Genomic DNA, 27930 nt, shown 5'->3' on the forward strand with positions numbered 1-27930 from the left:
ATGATAAACTCTGTCAGCTGTTATGGTGCTGTTAATCAAATGTTCTGCTGAGGAATTGAAGGTTTGCCCTTTCAAAAGGTTATCATCTTGCATAGCCCACAGTTTTTCTTTTTTCAGGAAAATTACTTCACTTGTATAACTGTCAAAGGTTTAATATATGGGCTGTAAAAATGAGACATTTTCCACATTAATTAGCCTAAAGCAGAAATAAAATATTTTTGCCATTATAGCAGTTCCCCATTGTTAGCCATATTTCATCATAACTCAAAGCTTGAACAGTGTTCAAAGATTTTTTTTTTGGTGCTGAGCAAAAGTACAACTATTTTAAAGAATCTCACGTAAAACACATAGCATTATTTCTCTGGCTCAGTGATCCAATTTTTACTGTTTTATATTTAGGTGAACAGTACATACACTCAAAACTCTTTTGGCAAGAAAAGAGCTAATGTGTGTGTGGTACAGTGTAAAATTTCACTAGATGGATGGATCTTTTACATTACAACTATGATTTCAATTATTATTAAAAATTATCGCTGTGCTTTATAAACACAGAAATGGACAGGGTTATTGACAGTTTATTTATTCTTATTTTAAGTGGTTCTTTTAGGAATTGTCATATATAAACACCAAAACCACCTGAATCAATGTAAATTCATCTGAAATGCTTTTATTTCTGAAATCAAATAATGCATGTCATCTATCTTCTGTCATTCTTTTTCAGTTGTATGAACAGCTAAGCTGCACTGCAAAGTTCCAGCTTTCTGTCTTTAAAAAAAACCCCAGTAATAACATCACATTTTAAAAGAGATGAAATTTTAACGTAGATTTGCAGAAAGTTAAAAATAGATATAAAATGCAAATCCTTTGCTTTTCCTTTGCTTTTTTTTTTTTGTCTTTCTACTGCACAGGTATGTGTACTGTGAGAGTCATTCCAAAGTAGCATTTCTGGATAAATCAAAGCTACACAGCAACAGGAATTATGTCGATATTGGTGACCAGGACAAAGTGCTTAGTTTATTCTCTATGCAATTCCACAGGTGAAAAGATAGCCTTGTTAAGCTGCAGTAATCAGACATTGCAGCTCAGCAAGGTATCCACAAGGCTACCTTACAGTTTGGAATGTAGTCTTTGGCAGGTCTTAATGAATTTTCTAGTTGTTGCTCAAAGTACTCTTATGGTCCATTGCAAAATAATGTATGGCTGAAATACTCACAAGGCAATTACAATGATTCAGATTTTGGAAAACTGGGCTCACTGGAGGTAGAATCAGATATTCAGCTATTATAAATCACTCTGACTGCACTAATGTCAATACTGACTTATACTCTACAAGGGCCTGATAATCTCAGTTTGTAAGAAGAGAGTTCCCTAAAGATGTGATCCAAAGACCAATGAAGTCATTGGGAGGTTTTCCATTAATTTCAGTGACTTTTAGATCAGTCTGCAAGTATTTAATGTTAATCTATTTTAAAAAATAAAATACAGGTAACCTTGGAAGCAAATACAAACACACATATATTTAGAAAAAGACATATCCAAAACATTAAAGTTCAAATAAAACTTCAAATGAGAAACAGATTCAGAATCCCTAAAAACTTCAGGCGATTAACTCGAGAGATTATCACCGCTCTTACAGGCTGTGCTTTGCTCTCCCACTATACCTTTCTTTAGTTTTATCTCCACTATGAAGTGCATGTAAACACATGCACCAGTATAGCATAGTATAATTACAATGCAGAGAGAAGGCTTTATACCAAAGACTTGGAGCTGGACAATTAATGAGATTAATTTTGTTTGGTGTGTCCAGCTGAATCTGTTGTGATCTAATCCATTTTGATATTTTTTCAGTGTTTTATGGCTGACCACTGGAGGCCTGACGTGACATGTTTCAAAGGAATATGTGTTTGTGAGCCGTTTGATTGACTTCATATACAGCCATATGCATTAGTGCCTACACAACAGAGTAACAGGGGCAAATGGTTATTGGAGGACAGGAAGAGAGATGCCATCCATTTTAGCAAAAGTACTGTTACCCTGTGCCAGAACAGACTGCTTGTGGAACTATAGCTTAAAAGAAAACATAGATATAGACATTGACCTCATGAATAAAAATCCAGGTCATTAGGTCTTTGAGCATATAGCCCTGATAAACACATGAGCACTCTTGTCACTAGATTTCAGACATCTACTTCTGCTGTATTTGGGGCCTCTTAATTCTCCCTTTTTTTCCTCTGATGAGAGTTATTTACACTAACATTTCTAAGAAATCAAACTGTCTTGGCTATTAATGAAAAATAACTCTTTGTATTTGTAATAAAAATGGTCTTATGACCATTTTGAAAAGTTATTTTTATTAATATTGCAAAACATTTATAAAGAATGTACAAATTCATTAAAATCTTGACCCAGACATGGACATTTTATGGGCAGGAAAAACTGACTCCTTCCATTTATGAAAAACAGAGTCACAACACAGGATAAAGCATTATCTTATTCACACAGCCAATCACATATGAGGAGTGAAATAGTACTGCTAGTATCCAGTTTATAAAGTCATAAATATTATGACTTCATTATAAAAAAATAGTTCACTGAAAATGCTTGACAGTTTTTTAGTCTTTGTCCAGCATAGGAGGAGAACCAGTATGTGTAAAACTATTACAATAAATGATTTAAGGAAAAAAATGAGACCTGGGTTTTAAAGAGACACTTTGGTTTTGAATTATTAGAGATTATGGGCCGATTTCAGACAACATGAAAGAAAATTCAACTTTGTTGAGGTTAGTGATTGTAAAGCAGGCAGGAACAGTCCATCCTTGCCTCATATTATTATTTCTACTGTCACTCACTAATGTCTTCTTGTTTAGAGAAAGAGCAATATATTGTGGGTATTTTTGATTCATTTACACTTTTAATTATTTCAAACTGCCATTATTTTGAAGTAAAGATCTATGGAGTTAGCACAGGAAAATGATACAGTATGAGCTTCTATTAAAAATACTCTTACTGTACCAAGTAATGTATTCAGCTACACTGAAGTCAATATGGTCTTTTGGCAACAATTACTTGTTCTGTAAACAAATTCACATTTTCAAAGGACCTTTTTACCCTCTTGGTGGAGAGTAGTACTGCTGCTGGCACTTTCCCTCCTTTACATTCGTGTCTGATGATATTCAGCAGAGGGGTTACGCAGCTGACTCACTCAGAAAATGATGTGGGAAGCAGGTCCTGAGATAAGGCACATGGCAAATGGCAGGAGAAGACACTACTGACATTGCTGTGGCAGGCCAGAGTAGTCTGTCACTTCCCTGAAGATACTGCTAGCTCTTCTCTTTCCATTGGTGTCTGGAAAATTGCTCATAAGCTTTTTTCCTACTCTTTCCCATGTTATTCCTGGATTTCCCTCTTCACCCCCAACCGCCATCTCTCTTTTACTGAAAAAAGTTGCCACCCCAGTAAACTTATTGAGATGTGGATCTGAAATCCAGCATGTTCCATGTGAATCTTGCCCTGGACGTCTCTGGCTTTGGCAGAGGTTCTAGGCACAATCAAAAAAACAAGTCACAATAAAAAAAAAGTCTTCTACCCTTTGGGTCTTTCTGCTGTAACATCAAAATATGCTTTTTTATTTTTCTTGTGTATGGTCTCTTATGATGAATCCTTCTGTCATTAACTTAAATGGAAGAATTCCATAAAATTCAGGTGTGTCATGTAACCAGTGTTTTGCAGTGTTTAATTGACGTGCATCTCTGCGTTTATTCTGAGGAAGTAGGTGGAATGGTACCAAGCAGCAATGGACCTTTGCTGTCCTGTTTGGAAAATGAAAATCATCAGCTCAGCTGTAATTTTGTTATGCTATTTTTGCCAGGTTCCAGATGACTCTGAGTTATTGATAAAATTATATATAGTTTTAGACAAAATAAGCTATATTCCCAATTGGCTTCTGCTATCGAGCTGTTTTCCTTGATTTAATACTCAGCAGTGTCATAGTAAATTGCTGAAACAAAGTTAATTTTTTTTCTTCTTTACCAGCATACGAGTGGCATTGATTTCAGATAACAACCCTTTTGACATGGTTCTTAGTGTATACCAAAGGCGTGGTCATGAAAATATGACTTAGGGTCATGTTTAAGTAGGATACTTACCGCAGGAAAGTCTGTCACGATCAAGTGAACACATAGATTATATAATCAGGGAAACATATGCTGAAATATTTGATTTTTCAAGTTGAAATTATTGAACATGTTTCAAAAGTTTCAGTGCTCTGTGAAAAGAAAATCTGTGTATGGAAGTTTTGGTCTCAAAAACATTCTTCCAAAAGTTGTAGAAATGAAGCTGAATTAGAAATAAATTATTCAAACCCATCTGGGAGCCTGAGTTATACTGTCTGTTTCTTGGCATTAAGTGTCTATTCTTGCTGGAGTGTGTCATAGTTTCTGTTAGAAAGTGTAAAAAACCTGACCAGATGATGTCAGCACAGACAAGGTGGCTCCTGGCAGCAGATATTAAATAATGGCTGGGCTTAAACACTGTGAAATGCATTTGGCTAGCTGGTGGAAGCTGTACTGTGTGACCTCTCCTTCTAGGTGCATTAGCCTCAGCCAGCAGAGTCCCTGGCACAGAGACGCAAGCACGAGCTTGGAAACATGTACTTATTTCAGGCAGAGGTGCAGAGGCAGCTCCTCGCCCACTGCTGGCTCCTCTTCTCTCTCCTCTGACTGGAAACACCCCCCTGGAGGTTGCTTCCTGAATCGGTGAACATTTTCCTCTGGAAGGAGCAAAACATATTAAAATACAAGTTCCCAAAGATTTCTTTCTGGAGGGCTATGTGATACTGGGAAGACCATAATAAAAGCCAACTGCTCTCCAGCACCTCAAGGCTTCCCCGTTCCCTTTCTCCTCTGCTCCAGACCCCATGAGGCTGTATATGAAGCCAGATGCCTGATCCTTTCATTATCCCAGCTGCTGTGACTATGCTGGACTATTATCCAGTCCTGGCAACGCCCATGGAGCAGACCTTGCTGAAGCTTCTTGGGGTTAATGTAAAGGCGTAAACTGAGTTGGGGCCTGGAGCATGCACTGAAGTCTCCAGGATCCATCAGGTGGGTCAGTGTCAGCCTCTGACCACTCAGAGACTCACCTGGGTCCTGCCGTGAGGATTGCAGCTCTCTTTTAGGAATCTCTGCACTAAAGTGGACCTGAACTTGCACCCTCAGCTGGGACTGCCATGCTGTTACTCCCTTATTTGTTTAAAAATACGTCTCTGTACGTATGCCACAAATAAAACAATGTGTTGTAAAACAAGGAAGCAAAAACCCACCTGCAAACCAGCAGACAAACCCAAGAGTGCTTTGCCAACTAGGCAGCTGTATCTGTTTTCTGAACTTGCTGTTTGTTAGTCCCTTCAGTTATAGTTTGACACACTTGCTGCTCCTGTAAGAACTGGCTCAACTTCCCCTGCTGCTGAGGTGGGGATGTCAGCTTCACTTTCTTCTTTTAAAGAGGAAAACCAAATACTGATCCATGTTTCGGGTTTTTGCATTATTCTGATTCTACTTGTCTCACCTGGCACCAGGCAGCATTGATACTTTTATTTGACCTCTTTGGAATTACTCTTTGGAATTTGGAATTACTCTTTGTTCTTTGGAATTACTCAAACCCAGTGTCTTTCATATGTCTGAAAAAGAATCGGTTAAAAGATGTTGTTTTCCTTGCCCGTTTGGTATCACGCGGTGCCCCGGCAGCCTGCATGCAGCTCTGAAGAGCTCCTGTTTGTACCGTTGGTGTTATCCAACTACCCCGCAACACCAGTCTCTCCCCCAGACCAAACTGCGTGACAGAGATGAAAGAATCCTTATGAGACAGGAAATGGTTTTCACCTTTTCCTCTTAAATGAATTTTTATTGCAGAAGGCTACAACTCAAATGAGCTCAGAGGCTGCTAATGACTTCTACTTCCTAACACTCATCCAAACACCTCCTGCTGCCCTTCTAGCTTCGTTCATTCACTCCAATGCCTTCTCTCTCCCCTTTCTCTGGTTAGCTCAGGCTGTGAGACACTGTGTGATGTGCTGCCCAGGAGGGATAAGAGGGGAGAAGAAGCAGAGAGAAGTGGCCAACCAGGAGATACGAGTCCCCTGGCAGGGCCAGTATGTGGCAGAACTTTCTTCTAGGCCAGCCAGCAGTCAGGAGACGCAAATAGTCTGACTGGCACCAGCTGGGAAGTGCATAGTCAAAAGACGCACGTTGCCTCATCCCTGGTGGGCAACAGAGACTGCCTTGTGGGCCAGACCTGGCCTGCAAGCTGGCTGCAGTGCAGGCTTGCCTTATAACCTAAGCTGGAGAATATAATTTTCCTTCTAGAATAACGAAAAAATTGCCCTTAATTTACTGAGCTATTTTGGAATATGAGATGCAATTGCTACATTAGTTAGTTGGATCAGTGTTGCTCTCTTATTTGAATTTTCCAGAGAATGATGTGCATGCCATCAGCAAGGCATGCCTTTCTGGTCACCCCCCTTCTCCTCGCCTCATTCACATCCACAGTACTTTTTAGACACGTATGATTTGCTGTTCCTGCTACCTGGCCTGGAATAACAGCCTCTGCCCCATGGGCTTCTTTCTCCACTAAAACAATCTTACTTAAACCAGGGGCTGCGTTCTAGAAAATGGTAGCATTTTCCAGTTAAAACACATATGTTTTCTTCCTGTATGAAGAGTGCCTTTATACTTCCTCAGAAGATTGGTTCCAAATAGCACTCCTATGCCACTCCCCCCAGCCCACTTACTTATTTCGTGTCGTCAGTTATACAGTAGTTAGCCATTTTCCTTTAATATTCTTCATTGACCTTGGCAGGGCACCATTTTCTACAGCCCCACTCTAGAAGGGAGGATTTTTTCCAGCTATTCAGGTAATATAAAAACGTGTTCTTGAAAACTAACCCAGACCTCAGACTACAGCCCTCAGTCTTAACTGACAGACAGGTACTATTTGACAGAGGAAGAGTGTTCAAGGACTCTGGTGACTTAGAATTTGCTGGTAGGTGGTTTGTGGCCCTATTCCTCCACTGGTCTTTCCCACAGTAGTGAGCATCCCGTTTAAAATGCCCAATCCTTCTTCTTTTCATATGAAATAAAATCTTCTGTGTTATGTACAAGCGAACTCTGATTCTCTGCTCTTTATTTCCATTGGTTTGCATAGATTAGTACTTTGTCTTGCAATTTCCCTTATGATCATAAGCAATGCTCTCTGTGATCCAGCTGCTTCTGTGCTGATCCCACGCACTTTTCTAGCTGGCAGACCAGTGCACCTTTGCTATCTGGTCTGATTGCTTTGCTGAATGTTACAGGTTTGTGATTCACTATTGTATTCCAATAACTCTTTGACCTGCATTAGCAATGAGGTAGTTTTGTTCTAGGCTAGCCTGTGCTGTCACGTCCCACACTCACACATTTTTTTTGTGGCTGGATGCCCGAGATGATTTTCTAAATCTCTGCAACCTTTTCCAAGTTCTCATTTCTATACATGTATTTTGGTACAAGAAAAAAGGGCAGAGGGAAATTCTAGTTTCTCTCTATTCCCTGATTCTCTTGTCTAGTAGGAAGCACTTAATGATCATTCTTTCTAAGGTTACTTCCTAATTTGAGCATTTTCCCTGGATATTCTGATCAAGAGAAGGAAAGGAAATGCCTCCTGACAAAAGCCACAGCATTTTGGGACTACCTATGGATGTACAGCACACATAGAACCAGGAAGCACAGCCATTGCGCTACAGGATTTGAGACACACCAAACTCAGTATTTTGGTAGAATAGGGGAGGAAGAGTTAGAGGAACCAGCCTTCAACTTCTCCATGAGAGTCAACCTCAGACTACAAAAAGAACTTCATGGATTGCTTGGGGAGTTGATAAAATAATAGTAATTGATGCATTTGGACAGAAAGACAGTTGTTAACACGCTCCTATTTTCTGGCAACAGGAGTGTGGGGGCTGGAGTCAATGTCATTTCACTCTATCTGTGTTTAGGAAAAGAACACAAAAGAATCTGATTTTTTATTGTTAAGCTGGCAGTACACAGACTCATAGTTTCTGAGTTCTGGAAAGCCAGACATTCTTCTTAACTGAAGAATATTAAAGCAAGACAGCTTGAACTCTGCTTTAGGCCCAGGAGTGTAAATCTGGAATAAGTTCACTAGTTTTGATGAGGATACTTTGGATTTACACCAGTGACTTAGAATAGAACTTGGCTCTGTATCTTCTTCTGGTGGTAGTGAAAAATATGATCCTAATACAGACCTGCAAGTGGTCTCAGGAGTATTCTCATACTGGTTCTACACTTAACTTTTAGATGCAGGATTTAAAACTGTGGAACAACATCTAGCTTACAGAAGAGTACCTTTGAGCAACCTGGTAAAGAGGATCTATAAGAGGAGTAGCAATCTAATGCTTGCATGGCTCATATAGCTTTCCTGTATGGGCCTCTCTTGCCTCATGAAAGGAGATTCAGAAAATATTGTTATGTTTTATTTTTTATTTATTGAAGTTTATGGGTATAACACACAAAAATATTTTATGCAGTAATTGTTCAGAAAAAGGCTATGTGGAGTTGGAGGAACTGAAGAAGCCCAAATAGTTTTTGTTGTAATGCCTTTACAGAAATGTCAGCTATGGAGTAGATCATTATAGACACTGGCATTATCAGCTTTTGAACTGCAGCATTATTCCTTCTAGCCCAAAATTGTTTTATTGCAAGTAACTGGTTTGCAGATGAAAATGTTACAAACACAGTAAAGCTGCATAAGCCCTGTGCTGTTTTGACAAGATCTTCTCTTTTGTGAGAACGTGTATGGAAAGTCTTACAGACATAAAGCTAGAACCAGTTCTAGCCTTCAAAGGTTAATTATTTTTTTTTCTTTCAGATAATATTCCATATCCTGCTATGACTTTCCAGTTGTTTACTTGCTATAGTGCAAAGACTTCCTGAGCCACCCTTCTTGGCATGATAAATCCACAGATACTGTACTCTAAAATGATACACAGATGGGAAAGTTTCTAACAAGCATCAAACCCATTAGATTTGTAATGCTTTTCCTATTGTTTGGTAATCACTGAGAGGGAGTGGATCCCTCTGTGACCTGGCTAATTGAAATGAAAGTCACAGAGTATTAAAAACAAATGGGAAGATGGAAGAGAAAATTGCAGTAGGATTTCAAAGGAGTTTTCAATCTCATGGACATTCATTGTCACTGGAGTGCCTAACTGCCTCAGGCTGCATTGGAAGTCCCATCATGAGAGCTGGAAAAAACAAAACCCCAGCTAACCAATACCTCTAAACTTAAAAAAAATAAAAAGAAGCTACAGTCACAGACTAAATAGAGCATGATTTGGGGCCATGCTGTGCTTCTGCCACTGGCTTTAATTGGGCAAGCATTTTCATGTGCTTTGATTTTTTCTAGAGACAGAAAAGAATCAATAGAAGTGTCATCAAGCAGCATATTTTGCTCTTTATTCACTTTGATAATCCCTATCCTTAGCTGGAAACTGCTGCCAGTGTACTTAAAATGTTATGTCTTAATCACACAATCCCTTAAACTCAATTAGGTGATGTTCTTTAAAGTTTAAAGGGATGATATGAGAAAACCCAAACACTTTTGGTGCTGAACATTCATGAAACACAGTGTCTCTGACTTTTCTCCCATTTCTGAATACTTAACAGTTGAAACCAAGTGAGGTTCCAGTCCAGTAAAGAGCTTACTGTTTGCGCAATAGTTGAGGGACATGAATGGCTTTATGAAATCAATTAAACCACTTATGAAGTTAAAATAACTAGATAATGCTTTCAGATACATTCTAACCTAGTTTAGTCCAAGCCAACAAATAGCTCTTCATTTTTTTTACTGTTTGATACTTCTTTCAGCCTTCATTTTCCATTATTCTCTCAATGCATGAGAAATTGGGATAAACCAATACACTGAATTCAGTAGCATGGGCTTCTTTTGAGGCAAAGAACCATGCATTGATGTAAAAGAAGTGTCTAAGCATGTGTCATTGGGCATAATAAATAGGGATCTTATTGATGTCATTAGAGGTGACATATTTAGTGATGTCTACTTTCTAATGAAGAGTATGTTCAGTCACACAGATGGCACATCTGTTTTATATGACATTTCTTGAGAGTTATTTACGTGAAAGTCCATTACTATTCTGGATTCCATTTATATTTGTTGGGACTTTCCCACGTGGGGTTGTTGGACATACTTAATGCCTACAGAACCACCAGCACTGCACAGTTAGAGTGATCATAGTGTGACATGGGTGAAACCATAAACACAAATAAGCTCAACATGCCTGTCTGATTTTTTTTTGTCTTTCATTTGCTCTGTTCATAGAAAAGATCCACAGAGTAGATCCAAGTATTACCCAGACATTACTCTTTCATTTTTATGTTCTCAATGTTTTTTGGTACATTAAGAATTTTTACCAGTGGTCACTATGTTCTGCTAGTGGTAAGGCGGAAATATTGGTAGGAGTAGACAAAGCTCTTATTAACCTTCCTTGACCCTTCTGTAATAATGACACAAGGCTGAGAGGTTTTATCACTGCTATGCTGATTGACAACTGTATGGCTGCACACTAAGAAATCTGAGATACTCCAGTGGTGAGAGAGTCTTAGGTCTACAAGGGAAAACTCTAATTCCATTTTCCTCCATAAACTTTTAACCCAAATATTGTTCTATGTGCTCAGACTGTAGCTTAGGTAATGCTACTGTTTTCTTGCTTATTGGATATGTGTTTAGTCAATGTTTTTTCTGTCAGTATAGATATTAAACACTGCATGGGATAGCAGTTGGTGGGGCAACTAGTAGTGCGGCTTGCAATACAAGTTGCAGTATGCCTATATTCAGTTAAAGACTAATGGAATCAGAATATAATTGCTAGTAAATATAATCATGATTGTTAGCTGATCATTCACCAGTCAGATAGAGGAACACAGCATCAGAAAAAGTGAGCATATATTCTACTCACAATTAAAATACTACTCCTTAACATATAAGAATTGAGCAGCCTTCTCCAAAATTCTTCTTCAGTTAAAGCTTTGTCTCATTAACCTGACAGAGTTTGCATTAAAACAGGATACCAGCTTTTACTCCGTATTCTGAAAGCATAAAATAGGATACAGTAAGGATAGGATAAATACTTTACTTCCTTGCCAGAGGTTCCACTGGTACAAAATACTATTGGCAAGCTGATATTAAGGAGAAAAACGCAAATCATACCAAATGCTTTTGTTTAGAAAATGGCGTCCAAGAAAGGAAAACTAAGTTTAAATATGGTGAACCTGCTTCCTTAGAAGACTGTCTAGCCAGCTACTTTTAATTTTAAAAGATTTGTAACAGTCTTAATATAAGGCATTTCGGTAATGAAACAAGAGTAACATTAAAAAGAGTGAACAGCACAAGTAATTAAGTATACTTAATTCATTTTACTGTTGATTTCCCAAGGTTTTTAATGGTCTAGAGAGACAGACAAAAACCCTGAATCCACAGGATTATATAAATGGCCAGGCAATTAATAAACCTTAAAGTGTAGATCTATTGCTATAGAAAAAGTTATGTCACTTCTGAGTTGGTAGAGTATTTATGACATCTCAAGCACCAACACAGCAGGAGTGCTTTTAATATCTCATTGCTGAAAAACATTCTTAATTTGAAAGTCCAAATTTGTTATCTTTTCACACTGCACAGCTTACATCAGTCAGGGTGTTGAAATCCATGGTTTGACATGTGATACTTTGAATGTCCTGGGAGCATGGAAAAAGCTGTGTGATTGAATCTTTAACCTCTTTCAAATAAGTGTTTCAGGCACCATTCTGGCATTACATCAGCAAAGGCTGGGCTGACAGTCATGACCAGGATCGTAGGAGGCTTTTCTTCTTCTTTCTTTCTTCTTCTGTTCTTTACTGGTCCATGTGTATCCCCATTGATTCATCCTTCTCCTCTTCTGTCTCCCAAACAATCAAGACAAAATGAAGAAAAGAAACAAATCTTGTGACACATGTAACTAAGAAGGCTGGTTGGACTTTTAACCTCATTTATTTGTATTTTTACTTGGTAAATCCTTCACAGCAGGAACTGTCTCCTTCCCAAGTTCATACAAGATGCAACCCTGGAGGGGGCCTTTGGGAATGACTGCCATCAATCCTAAAATAACAAGTGCTGAGTTTGATCCAGAATGGTGTGTTTGCAGAGCATATGCACTGTATATTCTAGGTTTCCAAACTTACTGTGGTTAACAGAGTGAAAGGGAAAATCTTTCCACCTCTTCCTTATTTGACTAAACAAAGATTTCTAAATGGCTTTCATTAGAACTAGTAGGAAAATGTCACAGCTCTCAAGATATGGTACAACAAAACTGAACTATGCTACAGCTTCACATCTTCAGCTGCATTTCTATATAGATCTGAGAAGCCCCCGATTGCTTGATGGTCTGAACTGGTTTCTGACATCTAACTTATTCTTGAAGATGTACATAAGGCAGATCAGTATAGAAATGCCATAACAAGTTTTGTATTTTAAACTGAATATACCAATATATAAAAGTTATTATATAACATAGTCCAATAGCAGTTGCATAACTTATATACATTTTCTGAATCTTTTCTGCAACTTGTATTCTTCTACTCGTTATTCCCTTTCAAGCTTTCTGAATGCTTCATTGATTTTGCAACTATTTTACCCACTTGTGAGAAGTCAGGCCACTTTCAGACAGTGGTAACTACTAAGCAAAGCCACCCAATGTGTCAACCAGGATTTACCACAGTAAATGATGTGGAGGTGTGAGCTACAGCCCTGTCCCTGCCAGGGAGCCACTGAAGTCTCTACCACAACTTACTAACAGCTGCAAGGAGGCTTGCAAGGGTTGCTGCATGGGACAAACTCTTACAGGGGTGTGAGACCCACTGCCGAATGCCAAAGATGAGTGTTCTTGACTCAAGTTGCTGCCCATGGTGCAGCATGGGACCTTCTGGTCTGTGTTCTCCAACTCTGCCTCCTGCTGTGCCTGGTTTTTCCAGCTTGATCTCCTGCCTGTTGTTGTGCTCCCAGTTTCAGTTGCCATTCTGTTGATTTGGCTGCAGTCAGCAGGGTTTATGACTGTCTTATATGAGCCCTGAGAGATAGCTTTGTTGGTGTGAATAATTCTCTCTCTAAGTCCCCTAATTACTGCTAATATTTGTTTTGTTTTCATAAGAGCTCCAAGCCAGATTTTCCATGAGGAGGTTACCAATAATGCTGCATACCCTGAGGATTTCATGTGCATGCTCTCCTGCTGTGTCAACTTCTTACTCATTCTTGGTAAACAGATCTTGTCTGGGACAAGTGTGGTCCGAAAGATGACATGTGGTGCACTGATGCTCATCTGGGTTTTAGGAAAATGCATGGCCAGTTGAAATCAGTCCCATATCTGTGACTGCCGGTGGTATCAGGTTCCCCTCACACATTGTCTCCTCTGCATGAGCAGCCAAAGCCAAGCTGCTTCAAGGCAGCCAGATTACGGCAGTGTTGTTTAATTTCCTATCCAGCATTTAGCTCCCCACATTTTCCTCGTGGATTGCTCCAAACTGCCAGTCCAACCACGTGATTCGATGTACAGCCAGCTGGCTGGAGTACAGTCAGAGCCTGGTCAATATTTGGAAAGAAGTACACACGCTGCCTGATTTCAGCTGAAATAATGGAATACCCATAAAGACAACATGATTTTTGAAGAGGTTGAGCAGCTAGTCATTTGTCAGACTGGTTAAAAATGACCTTAGTCTATCCATCAAACAAATTAAAGTGTTTCTACAAAAGCAAATCTGAAAACAAGCTGGTGCAAAACTGTCTCAAGCACCTTGGTGAAGGTCCAAAACCTGAGCTTTGCCTCTCACAATTCAATTTTCAACAGAAGCAGCAAAAGCTGGGGACAAAGGACATGGATATGAAGTGGTTGCAGGATAGCATGTATGTATTTCCACAAAGATGTTGCTCCAACTATTTAGTAAGGCTTAGGTCCTCAATTTCTCTCTGCATTTCTGTCTGACCTTTTGCACCCTAGTGACTTGGGCAATTTGGGCAACAGCAGCCTTGTGCTAGAAGGAAAAACAGAAGTAGGAAAAAAAAAACATTCCAAGGGAGGAAGGATCGCTCACTTTTGCTGCCTGATTTACTCTTGCTTATTTAAGAATTTACAGAAGTGCACTTTCATTTCTATTCTACTTTGGAGTTTGAGTTTGGTTCATTTGCTTTTGTAGGAGAGTTTTCGAAAAATGCTGATCTTAGCTTTCACTTAGCAGAACTGAGCTTTGTGAATGTGAAGCTTTCAGTGTCTGTTTCCCTTTTAGTCATACAGGAAGTTATCCAGGAAGCTGCAACCAAACCAGATGATACTATGAAAATATGACAGAATATTAATGAACTCTGAAGAATGGTGAAATGGCATCTCATGAGCCTAGGTCTGTAACAGAAGAAAGTTCTATTTAATTCAATGCTTAATTCCATAGAAAAAATAATGTTTGATCTACCTCCATCAATAAAACTAAGGAAAAAATGTTCCTGGTTGAGTATGTTAGACATGTAGTGATCCTAGAGTGTGGAAAATAATAACTCAGAGAACTGAAAGTAACCTGAACAGCGTGCAATAAGGTACTGTGTAATCTGCCAATGAACAGCTATATCTGGCATGAATATGCATCTCACCTGTTGTCCCACTTTGATATTTACGACGATGTTTCTGTGCTCCACCAGGCCCTGGACAGCAAGAGGCTAGTCCTGTCATATGTAACAAACCATGCTACCTTAACAATGAATGTGAATGGATTTGTAGAATGAAACCGTGGGCACTGAGGTCCTGCTGCCCACACTATGTGCATTTCAGAGGCATTCACTTTGGAGTAACTCTAGTTTGTGTTCTTGGGCTGTTGGACCATAGTGATTGGAACATAGGATCATAGTCATAGAATAGTTTGGGTTGGAAGGGACCTTTGAAGATCATCTAGTCCAACCCCCCTATGGGCTGGACATTAGGGGCATTTTTTCTTTTCAATCCTTTTTTTCAATCCAGCTTGTGTCTTGGTACCACCTCACAATATGAACCCAAGCATGGTAATGGGATATGACCCAAAGACCCATGCAGCAGTAGGGTGCAGTAAATTCATGAGACCACTGAAAAAGGTCAGACTCCTGCAGATATCGTGGGACAAAGAATATACCTAGCCTAGATTATAGCAGTATTAATTCTATATACTAATCTACTTCTTATTTTTCTAGTTAATAAAATGAATAACATTTTAGAATTCTTCTACACTTGCAAATGCAAAACCATTTAGCTCCCCTGCACCTTCATAGTCTGGCTTACCCTTATCTTTATAGACAGGTGCTGGCAGAAAGAGTGGAGCAGTGAAAAGAAAAAGTGACTTCCAAACAACATTGTGGGCTGCATAGGCTGCTTTCCTACTTTGGATACCTCTTGACCTGATCTTATGAACTAAAAAGAACAGGAAAGTGAGGTTGCAGACATCAGGTCTGAGAACTGCTGAGGAGATGCTGTGCAGGGGAACTACACAGCATTTACTAACTTATTTTCTTGTCACATATATCTTGGGCTTTCCATGCCACAGTCACTTGTTTTGCCCCTTAACTAGTTTCTAAACATTCTATATTAATCAGACTGCTTATGGGGTAGGAAATTCATTAATGATCTCATCCAGTTACTTGTTTAAGTAACTGGATGAGATCCTGGCCCAACTTTCATTGACCTCAATGCAAGGATTTTACCGCTCACATCTTGAAAAAGATAGTGACTTAGGTATTGTTCGCTTCTATAAATATAAACAGATTATGCTATTAAATTACCTCATCACTTTTATATTAAAGTGGGATTTATTTATTTATAAGGAAGAATACAAACACGAATGCTGTAACACAGCTGAGAAACAGTGAAAAATAAAAGCGGGATGAATGTCTTTCAGTAAATACATTTACTTTAATTCATGACTCAGGCCTAATTCTTGCCATGATTATGTTATAATAAATTCTAAAGAAAATGAGATTACAGTGATAAAACAACATCTCTTACCAATGAGTACCTAGTGCACACATGCAAACAGTTAGGCTGTCTGCCTACTCTGCCAGCTAAAAAACACCTCAGCTTAATCTTTCACTATTATTTCCAAAACCATCTTTGAAGTCTGATCTGGAACAGCTCATCCCTTGAATAATGTCTTAGACTTCCCTGCCCAAAATAAAAAATTCAATTACAAGAAAAACAAACAATTCTATTGTTCCCATGATTAATACTCACTTTTGCCTGAAACCTATATTCAGGAGATCTTTTCTGTCATAAATCCTTTGTTGATATGCATCTGAGTTGCTTGAAGTAAGAGATTTCTCAATTACAGCAACCCAGAAGTATTAAAAATGAAAAGTTTATGTTCAGGAAATATCATTTTATTGAAAGCAAGTTGTTCCTCAGGAAGGAAGAGTTTAAATTAATCTTTTTATCTAGAAATAAAAATAATTCTGAAATTTTCATGATGTGAAATTTTGGCATTTTTAAAATGAATTTTTTTTCAATGTCTGTACAGGCATAAGAAACCCAAAGTTATTTGTAAGTTTATGACATTTAATGGTATGTAAAAGCTTAGCACTAGTAAGAGGTGCTTAGTATTGTTAACTCAATGCTTCCATTTGAGAAGACATCTCAAATGAATAACGAGGAACAATTAGAATGGAACTTCACATGCAGTAGCTTATTGCATTGGCTTTTTTATTGTCAGTCAAGAGAAATTGACACTATTAAAGTGTGACACTTTTACATGTCCACTTTAGGATGATTTACTTTTAAAAGGGCCTACAACTATGCACTTTATAATCTAGGATCACTGTCTCAACTATAGATGTCTACAATAGATGAGCTAAATCCCACTTCAAAAGGAATAAGAATGAAGGTACACGTATTGCCGTGTTCCACCCCTTCGGCTTTCCTCATAATTCCTGTTTTTCTGTGCTTTATTTTAGTATACAGTTTCAAGGCTTCCTGACTCTAGAAAACTAGGTTATTGAGAGTAAAACTGACTCTTTCACTAGTGTTTTCCAAGCTGCATATAGTGATTTAGTCACTTGCATATTGCAACATCAGCAGCAGGGAAAAGAATGAACAATTCCTGCGATATTTTTTTTTTTATATTTAGATTTTTATGAAGTTGCCACACACAGCTACAGTCTTGCAATGTAGTGAAGGTGACATTATGAGAAAAGAGTCTGGTTATAACAGGAGCAATAAATGGGAAAAAACTAATGTGCCAATTTTTTGAAAATAAATGAAAGCAGTAAGATTTTACAATTTTATCTCTTTATTTAGTTAATATTTATTTTGCAGTACCAAACTGCATCTCAGTGTTCTAGTATAGCTCTAGTGACCATCAGCTATGAAATATCTTTACGCACAGATGATAGAATAGAATAGAATAGAATAGAATAGAATAGAATAGAATAGAATAGACTATTTCAGCTGGAAGGGACCTACAGCCATCATCTAGTCCAACTGCCTGACCACTTCAGAGCTCACCAAAAGATAAAGCATGTTATTAAGGGTATTGTCCAAATGCCTCTTAAACACTGACAGACTTGGGCATGAACCACCTCCCTAGGAAGCCTGTTCCAGTGCTTGACCACCCTCTCGGTAAAGAAACGCTTCCTAATGTCCAGTCTAAACCTCCCCTGGCACAGCTTTGAACCATTCCCATGCGTCCTATCACTGGATACCAGGGAGAAGAGCTCAGCACCTTCCTCTCCACTTCCCTTCCTGTTGTGGTTTAACCCCAGCCAGCAGCTAAGCCCCACACAGCCGCTCGCTCACTCCCCCCAGGTGGGATGGGGAAGAGAATCAGAAGAGTAAAAGTGAGAAAACTTGTGGGTTCAGATAAAGACAGTTTAATAGGTAAAGCAAAAGCCGCGCACACAAGCAAAGCAAAACAAGGAATTCATTCACTCCTTCCCATCGGCAGGCAGGTGTTCAGCCATCTCCAGGAAAGCAGGGCTCTATCACGTGTAACGGTGATTTGGGAAGACAAATGCCATCACTCCAAACGTCCCCCCTTCCTTCTTCTTCCCCCAGCTTTCTATGCTGAGCATGACGTCATCTGGTATGGAATAGCCCTTTGGTGAGTTGGGGTCAGCTGTCCCAGCTGTGTCCCCTCCCAACTTCTTGTGCACCCCCAGCCTACTCGCTGGTGGGGTGGGGTGAGAAGCAGAAGAGGCCTTGACTGTGTGTAAGCACTGCTCAGCAGTAACAAAAACATCCCTGTATTATCAACACTGTTTCCAGCACAAATCCAAAACATAGCCCCATACTAGCTACTATGAAGAAAATTAACTCTATCCCAGCCAAAACCAGCAAACTTTGTCAGGAAGCTGTAGAGAGCAATGAAGTCTCCCCTCAGCCTCCTTTTCTCCAAACTAGACAAACCCATGAAAATGCAGAGGTTGGGAAAAAAATCAGAAAAATGAAAGGAAAAGAAAATGAAACTATTTGCTTTGTCTTCCCCTTGAGGTAGAAGATAATCATCAGATGATTCCAAAAGTGCAAAAAAAGTTCAAATATGATGTGTATGTGTGTGTCTGTGGGTCCTTGTGCATGCCTGCTGTTCCTAAACGCTTGCTGATCCTTTTCCATTCTTGTGAAGCTAGTTCTTCTGTCCAAAACTTCTGTTCTAATTTCAGACTTTTTTGATTGCTACTAACCAGTTTCCATTAGCACCAATGGAAACAATGTTGCAGTCTTTTTTTTTTTAGGATCTGAAAACTAGAGGTTTCACAGGCCCATCTTGTGTAATTTTTTAGTCATCTTATTAATCTACTAAGCAATAAAGCTTAGAAGAATGGGTTCATAAAAAGGATAGCTTTCCCAGCATTTTTCTTATAAAAAATACAGTTGAAATGTATGACTCAGATATGCCCCAGAAAACAGTGTATTTTAAGGTTTTTTACTATATCATGAAATCCCTGAATGTAAAAAGTTGTGACTAAAGCTGGATCTGTAACCAGCTGCTGTTTTCTGCTAAGAGGCCATGAGAATGAGGGTGCTTTAGGTTTACTTAGGAAATGAACAGAAACTTGAATATGTAAGTGGCACTCAGTAGAGTTACATGCCTAAATCTATTGATTATATATTGAAAATGGGATGTGCGCTTCTATGTCATTCTGATATAATTAAAAATTGAATGGTAAATCTTTTAAAGTTTACTGCTTAGGTGTGGTAGTAGTAGATGTCTCATAAATACATATGTCAAGATAGCAGAATAGATCAAATTAGAAGATACAGTGAGGGAGTAATTTTATGAGTATTTGTAAATATTGTCCAAAAAATATGGCTTCATGCAAAGTAGGTATGCACAGATACATATTCCCCACCATTTGACGGCTAATAGAATAATAGAATTATAGAATCACTTAGGTTGGACAAGACCTTTAAGATCATCAAGTCCAACCGTAAACCTAACACTGCCAAGTCCACCACCAAACCACTAAACTCTAAGCACCACATCTACACGTCTTTTAACTACCTCCAGGGATGGTGACTCAACCACTTCCCTGGGCAGCCCCTACCAATGCTTGACAACCCTTCCAGTGAAGAAATTTTTCCTAATATCCAATCTAAACCTCCCCTGGCACAATTTGAGGCCATTTCCTCTCATCCTATGGCTTGTTACTTGGGAGAAGAGACTGACATCCACCTTGCTACAACCTCCTTTCAGGTAGTTGTAGAGAGTGATGAGGTCTCCCCTCAGCCTCCGCTTCTCCAGGCTAAACAACCCCAGTTCCCTCAGCTGCTCCTCACAGGACTTGTGCTCTAGACCCTTCACCAGCTTTGTTGCTCTTCTTTGGAAGAAGAGCACCTCAATGTCTCTCTTGTAGTGAGGGGCCCAAAACTGAACGCAGTAGTCGAGGTGCGGCCTCACCAGTGCCAAGTACAGGGGGACAATCACTTCCCTACTCCTCCTGGCCACACTATTTCTCATACAAGCCACGATGCTATTGGCCTTCTTGGCCACCTGGGCACACTGCCAGCTCATATTCAGCTGGCTATCGACCAACACCCCCAGGCCCTTTTCCACCAGGCAGCTTTCCAGCCACTCTTCCCCAAGCCTGTAGTGCTGCATGGGGTTGTTGTGACCCAAGTGCAGGACCCGGCACTCAGCCTTGTTGAATCTCATACGATTGGCCTCGGCCCATCGATCCAGCCTGTCCAGATCCCTCTTCAGAGCCTTCTCCAGATACCTCTTCAGAGCCTCACGTGGATGAACATTCCCACCCAACTTGGTGTAATCTGCAAACTTAATGAGGGTGCACTCCATCGCCTCATCCAGATCATTGATAAAGATATTAAACAGAACTGGCCCCAGTACTGACCCCTGGGGAACACCACTTGTGACCGGCCACCAACTGGATTTAACTCCATTCACCACAACTCTTTGGGCCTGGCCATCCAGCCAGCTTTTTACCCAGCGAAGAGTACACCCATCCAAGCCATGAGCAGCCAGTTTCTCCAGGAGAATGCCGTGGGAAATGGTGTCAAAGGCTTTATTAAAGTCTAGATAGACAACATTAACAGCCTTTCCCTCATCCACTAAGCGGGTCACCTGGTCATCAAAGGAGATCAGGTTACTCGAGCAGGACCTGCCTTTCATAAACTGCTGACTGGGCCTGATCACCTGCTTGTCCTGCACGTGCCGCGTGATGGCATTCAAGATGATCTGCTCCATAACCTTCCCCACTTGATAAATTGCTAAATCTACTACAGCCCCAGCAAAAAAATTGCTTTGGCCTATGGTTTTGATTATCAATTTAGGCTTACGTGGTCATTTGCATGGGAGTATAGGCCAATCAACTGCTAGCCATCCATAGCAGTTAGAAATGGTAGGATGCAGATAAACTGTATGACTGACAAGGTTTTTTTCAAAATTTTAATCTTATTTAGCCAAATAATCATGTGTAAAAATAACACTATCGTTTGAACAGATTAGTAAACGTAGTATAATTTTCAGTTTCTAAAAATGCAGATTGGGGTGTGTGTTTGTAAAATGTAAAACACATTTTGAAATTGTAGTATTCAATGTAGTTGCATTGTTCTTTTCTCTTGTGATTTATTGTCCCAGCACTGGTATGCATCTACAGCATTGTCAGCTAGCCATGCGTTCCGATATGCTAGTTTTTTAATTTCATGAACTTGCTAAGGATTTGATAATCTTTATGTGTGACTTAACATCAACATCAGTGTAAACTGAGAGCAGCATCTTGGCCTGCCACCATGTATTTTGGATGTATATTATTAAATATACTAGTAGGCAAAAGCAATTCTTCCTAGGTAAAATAACTGCAGAAAAAAGCCATGTTAAAACCCAAATCAAACTGGTTAAAAGCAAACTGGAAAAGCAAACTGGTTAAAAGGTGGTGTTGGATAACCAAATTGCTTTTCACACAAAACTCTGTGCTGCAAGTCTTAATAAGAGAGATGTGCAGTTCCTGCAGTGTTATAGTCCATGAGTTTTTGCCAGTGATTCAGAATAGCATTTCCTCACATCTGCTCCTTCCTTTTCTGTTTGCCAAGAACTTTGGAAGAAATTGTTTGAAACCACTTAAAGACTTGCATTGTTTTTTTTTTAATAAACCTTTTTCACATTAATGGTCTATTTAAACATGACATGGTCTGTCATAACTCAAACTGCAGTCTGGTTTTCCTATGATATGTCTTATACCACTGTGATTTTTTTCTTAGAAACATAGCTTGCAAATAAGTGATCTTCGTGGACGAAGGTAATTGTTTGTCATGGTAAATAATGGGAAAATCATGGAGAAAAACCACAATAGCTGGCTTTTTGAAAAAAGGGAAAAACAATACTCCGTCAAACCTGAACAGAAAATTTTAATTAAGGTATTTGTCCCAAGGACAAGAATAGTCCAAACAACCCTGATTACACAAGGAAAATATTTAGACTCATGTGATGTTAGTAAACTAATAATTTTAAATAATTTTAACAATTTGCCCTCTTTTCTGATCTACATCCGGTATCTTATTGTTCTAATAACTTCCCGTTTACAGCTTCTTTGCTACACTTCACTGAACTACAAAGGTTGTCTGCATTCCTGTGCACCGGCTCTTTCATTGCCTTATATATGGCTGAGTTGACTCCCTTAACCCCTTTATTTGAGGCTACGTACAGCTTTTTCTCCCATTGTCTAGTACACACTAAGGACTTTAATACACACTAAAGACCTTGGATTCAGGCTGTTTTCCAGAAAGTATATGTATTTTCAATTGTTTTGAGACATTTGTCTATTCATATTATCGGATTCTGGAATTTAATTTTTTGTCATCATCCAAAATTCTGATTTAAGCACATGGAGGACAGGTACTCAGAGCACTCAGGTACTTTTATATGTGGACTGTAATGTTTTAAATTAAAATGTACGGCCTTAAGTGGATACCTGTCTGTTTTTTAAAGATTGCAGGCAACCTGTCAGTGCAGACATAGATGTTATACCTCTGGCAGTGTCTAAGATGAAAGGGTTATAAATTCTTTCTTTTCCCTGACTGTGCAGGAAGGCAGGTTCTGGCAGCCCTGGCTGGATACAAGGTTATTTGCCTATTCTTTTGAACTCGGACACAATAGCAGTGGCAATACCAAAGACAGGATCTGATAATAGGGGTCTTGAATATGGGTCTTCTGCGCTATACTATTACTTTTTCTATAAATAACTTAACAAAAGAGATTGGCTCGGAGTACCCATAACTCAGAAGAGCATAAAGGATCCTTCATCTGTATGATTGCAATATTATTGCTGGTTTTGTGTAAGGGTTGTGTAACTTAAAGCGTGTATAACTCAACAACCTTTTTTGGAACTGTGATTTTTTTAATAACAGTTTTATCCTAGCAAAAAATGTAATGTGGCTAGTTAGGTTTGAAATAACAGCTAGGACAGGTAACCTAGCTTTTAAATTTTATTGGCAATAAGAGTTCAGGCATGTAGAACTGAAATCAGCCTGCTAACTTCACTTGTAAAACCCCTGTGATGTTGACTTAGCTGCTGTTTTAGCCAAGGTATGTTAAAGACGTTTGCTTGTTTGTTTTTCTGGTTTTGTTAAGCCGTGTGAACATACCCTGTGACTGAAGATCAGAAGGAATAGATAAGACACAGGGAAAGAAAGAAGGAATAAGGGATGGAACTAGAGATCCTGAGAGTTCAAGTTTGTGCTGCTATAGAGTGTGTAACTATGGAAATAACTTACCATTTCTATTGGATTTTTAAAAATTATATATGTCACACAGTAAGTTCTCTTATAGAGTTTTTTTCCTTTTTAATGATGTTGACTTAAGATAAATAAAAATAAAGAAGACACTGCTTTCAGTAAAATGAAACTGTCATAACAAGAGACATGCTGGAGGGAATAGATAGTAAAAAGAAAGAGACAGTTAAAATAAGAGGAGTGCACAGGTACACATAGGGCTGGACTACTAAGTATGTTTCATGCCAAGGTTGGAAATATACTTACCTGGAGTTTTTCTATAGTGAGTAAAAAAACCCCTTATTTCCAGTGAGTGATTCAAACCATTGGTGAACAAGAAAAGGCTCACCTGAAGTGACACATCAATACAATAGCTCTATAGATGTGAAAATGCCAGCGACCTTGAAAGACAGGACGTTTGTGGTTTTAATTGTTTTGGCTGTTTAGTGAAAAAAAGGAGAATATGGCCTCACTATCTGTGATCGGTGCGGGAACTGTAAACATGTCTAAACATCATTTAGAAAATTACTAACATCTATGCATGCTAGAAGGCTATAACCACTAACAAAGTATAAGATAATGGTCAGTGCTCACAACTGAGGGAGGTTATAGCCTGTGGTCTTTGGCTTTCAGATGGTAGATTTTTGAACTCCACTGCACTGCGGTTTTAGCAGAAATATACTCATGTATTATTGCTACTTTCCAAGTTGTCTAAATAAAGGCTTTGGAAAGTATAATTCATTTCGCCTAGCATCAGAGGTCCACTACTCTAGGTATACTGTGTAGTCAATGAATAGAAAAAGGCTCTTTGAAGGTGTAAGTCCTCTGAAGTACTTTAGACATTTGCCTCAGAATAAGAAGAATAAGCTTTTTCTATAACTATACAGAGAATTCCCATACCAGGTTATAGGTTGAGATGTACATTTGGTAGCATGGATCCCAACATGAGGGCTGAATGTGCTGCCAGGTTATATTTATGACTTTGACATTGGTAAGGAATGACTTTGGGAGCACCTGGCTGGGACTGGGGACTCTGGAGTGATCTGTATTGCCTTGGGGTTGCTGCAAGGAGGATAGGGGATATGATTCCAGGAGGAACATGCATCAGAGACAAAAGTGGTCATTTTCTTAGCAGACACCTCACTTGAATAAGATGAATCCAAAGCTTAGTCTGCACAGAGCTTTCTTTCATTAAAATACTGATAACTATTCAGGGGATACCTCCATTATGCATTGTGAAATTAGAATTTTCTGCCTCTTTTACCATTGACATCACTATATGGTAAAACTCCCCTATCACTCTGGAAAGGGAAAAAAAATTTTCTTGGGGATGTAAAAAATCAAGTGACAATCTCCACTAGGTAAAAAAAAAAATAGCCTTTGGAGCCAAATTCAGGACAATTACAGCACTAACTCATAATTGTTGAACTTTGGGGGTTGCTAAGATTGCATCATATTTCTTTTTTTTTCTGTATTCTGTGGCAGAATATGTAAGCATGTTTGCAAGTATTCTGGATACCAAAGAATTTTGTGAGCCACCTCTTCAGGTTTCATAGGGAGCCCGATGGAGAATATCTCATGGTCTCTAGAAGCAGATGAAATAATACTGCTGTGTTGGGATTCTCCTGTTGGTATGCTTCTTTTCCATCAAGTGTTTCTTTTTGTTATAGAGAAACAGACACTTAACAACTCAGTGCTACGGAAGTTTGTAATATTACATTTGTACATGTGAAAAAAAGAACAATAGCTACTACATGATTTATCAATATATTTCTCAACAGGGCTGATCAGGAGACATTAGATTGTGTTGGGAATCACTTGTCAGAAATCTGGCTTTTCCTTCCTTCTAGTTTGTCAGTATATTTCTATTTGCTTATTAGCTGGTTACCTGTGTGACATATACTGGTGGTTTCAATCTAGTTTCTCTTGTGCAGGCATGTATCTGTATCTGAATCTGTATCTGACACTGCTTCAATTGATTCAGCTGAAACTGAAGACTTGAGTGGCTGGGTAAAATGAGCTTCTTTCTCCCACTAAAGCTAGTACCCGTCTATCAGAGATGAGTATAAATGGGAGACCAGCTATTTACATAATCCTGAACAGAGAAGCTGAAGCACATGGCCCATCTGCAGTTCTGGTACTGAAATAGAAAAATAGAAAATACTATATGAATATTATTTTGGAAATACTTTACCTGAGAGCTGAAAGAGCCAAACTTATTGATGCTTAACTAGTCCTACAGAAATATTGAGCTAATTTACCAGTAGCACAAATGCCAATAGAAGTCCTACAGAATGACTGAGTACAGGGTGTGCAGCAAAGAACAAGGAGGCTTTGTCAGTGAAGACAAAATGTTCTTCTGAGCGTGCTGCCAGAAGACTCTGTTGAGGTAAAGATATCACCAATAAGGAAATGACCAAAGTGGTAGACTGATTTCAACATCAGAATAACTTTTTCTCCAGCTCCCATAAAGCTCCCAGAGAGTTAATGATGAAGCGCAGGCTTTGTGTACAGAAGACTCAAGGCTAGATATGCATGCTAGTATGGAGAAATAATTGATTTTTTTTTCTATGAAGAATGAAAACTATTTTGTAAGGTGTTTCAAAACTTACTGTTGAACGGAATGAAGCTCTCATCCCTCATGTATTAAGTTTGTTCCTTTTGTGGTATTTCCTGAACAAGGAGAGCAAGTGTTTCAACTTCCATCTGGACACAGTTCTGAAATATGTCAAAGACACCGACCAGGCCTTGATGTGGGTGAGGTTAGTGGAAAAGAAATTTCATTATCATACAAATATTCTCTATCACAGCAAAAGATTTACAGTCTAATACACCTTACAGTAAAATTTCCATCTGATTTATCAAGATTCATTCTATTCAGATATTAAACCACTCACTAACAGATGAACAATTGTTGATGTATACATTGGTGGGTATACATAAATCCCCTGTATTGTAACTTTCATTAGAAGACATTTCTAGGACTGATATTAAGGCAAAAATGTATGCTAGACTCTTTCTTTCTTCCATTTCCAATGCCTGTACAGAAAAATGGTATGGAGAAAACTGAAAAGAAATCATTTGTTTTATACATACCTAAAATAATCTTGACATGGGTCTTCCCTTTCTCTTTTGGAATTCCTAATAACTTTTCCAAGATGCAGTTAAAAACTAACCCCCAAAGACCTCCTCTTTTAGTTATGTTATCAGGGTTGTTTCTTGTGAAGGAAGACTTACCGCAAAACTTCCAGGAAGAGTCCTAAAAAATAAATAATTTAATATTTATTAAATACTTTAATAAATACTATGTGTGACCTCACAGCATTTCTTCATTATGGCCTCATGGTAATTTCATTACAGGATTCTTGTTCTTCCTGTTAATCTCCACTGTATGCAAACGGACAATGTAGGACACCTCTGTCTCCAATTGATGTGTTAGAGACATTCTTGGAGAGAAGGTATGGTTAGAAGCAGGTCCAATAATTCCAGGGTACAACAATGGAAGCATTAGATCATCTCAAATTACCATTAAAAATATTTTCTTAACTTGCTTTTCCAGCTGGCTTAGATTCTTTGTTTTAGCTCTGTGGAAATCAGATTCATCTTGACCCTGAATGCATTGATGAGTTCCTGGTCCATTTGTTATTACAAATGGTTACTTTTTAGAGGAAAAACAGTGGCAAGGAGAAACATCACAGAAATGTTATCTTAACTGTGGTAGACCATGGGAAATCCAGGTTTGGGTGAAACTTTAACCTTTTGCTTTCACTGCAAGGTGAGAGCATTTCAATTCTACTGACTTCTGTTATTTTCACATTTCTTTAAAAAAGCCTCTCTGTGGTCTGTAATAAATTCTGTGGATCTCCAAAACCAGCTACGTGGACTATGTGTGCTGTTTTTCCTAGTATTTCATCAGGCTCATTATTAACATTGGACATATCAAAGGAATAGCCAAAATAAAGCAAACTGTAACAGCTGTGGAGATGCACATTTCTGTATACTGGCAGGATAATTTGTGAATTACACTTTTTAACTAACCTCATTAAAACTTGTTCTTTGGAAAAAAAAACAACCACATATCTGTGTTATTTCAAAGCTTTTTTTACCCCTTACATTCCTGAAGTGATGGAAACATGGTGTGAAATATCACAGGCCAAGAGATTACAACAAAATGTTAAAGGGCAGAAGAAATGTGCTTGAGATAGATATTTAAAAAAATTGAAAACTGCAGCCATAGTGGTTCCCCCAGTACAAGAGAGTTACTGGGAAGCTGAAGCAAACTCAGAGGGCCACCGAGATGGCTGGGGTGCTGGAAACATGGCATGAGAAGAATAGTAGTTTGTTCAGCCCATAGGAGAGAAGAAGGTCAATGGGCCCGAAATCCTCCACTGCCTAACAGAGGTCGTAGGGAAGGCAGGGTCAGACTATCCCCAGAGGTGTGCAGTGAAAAGACAAGAGGCAGAGGTCACAAACTGCAGCAAGAGAAATTCCTTTGAGATAAAGGGGAAAAAAAAAAAGATGACAGTCTAGAAGTCATCTGAGTCCACCCCTTGCTCGTAGCAGGGTTATCTCAAAGTTAGAGCAGGCTGCCATGTCTAATCACATTCTGAAAA

This window comes from Ciconia boyciana, chromosome 3, assembly GCF_034638445.1.
Source record: "Ciconia boyciana chromosome 3, ASM3463844v1, whole genome shotgun sequence".
NCBI lineage: Eukaryota > Metazoa > Chordata > Aves > Ciconiiformes > Ciconiidae > Ciconia > Ciconia boyciana.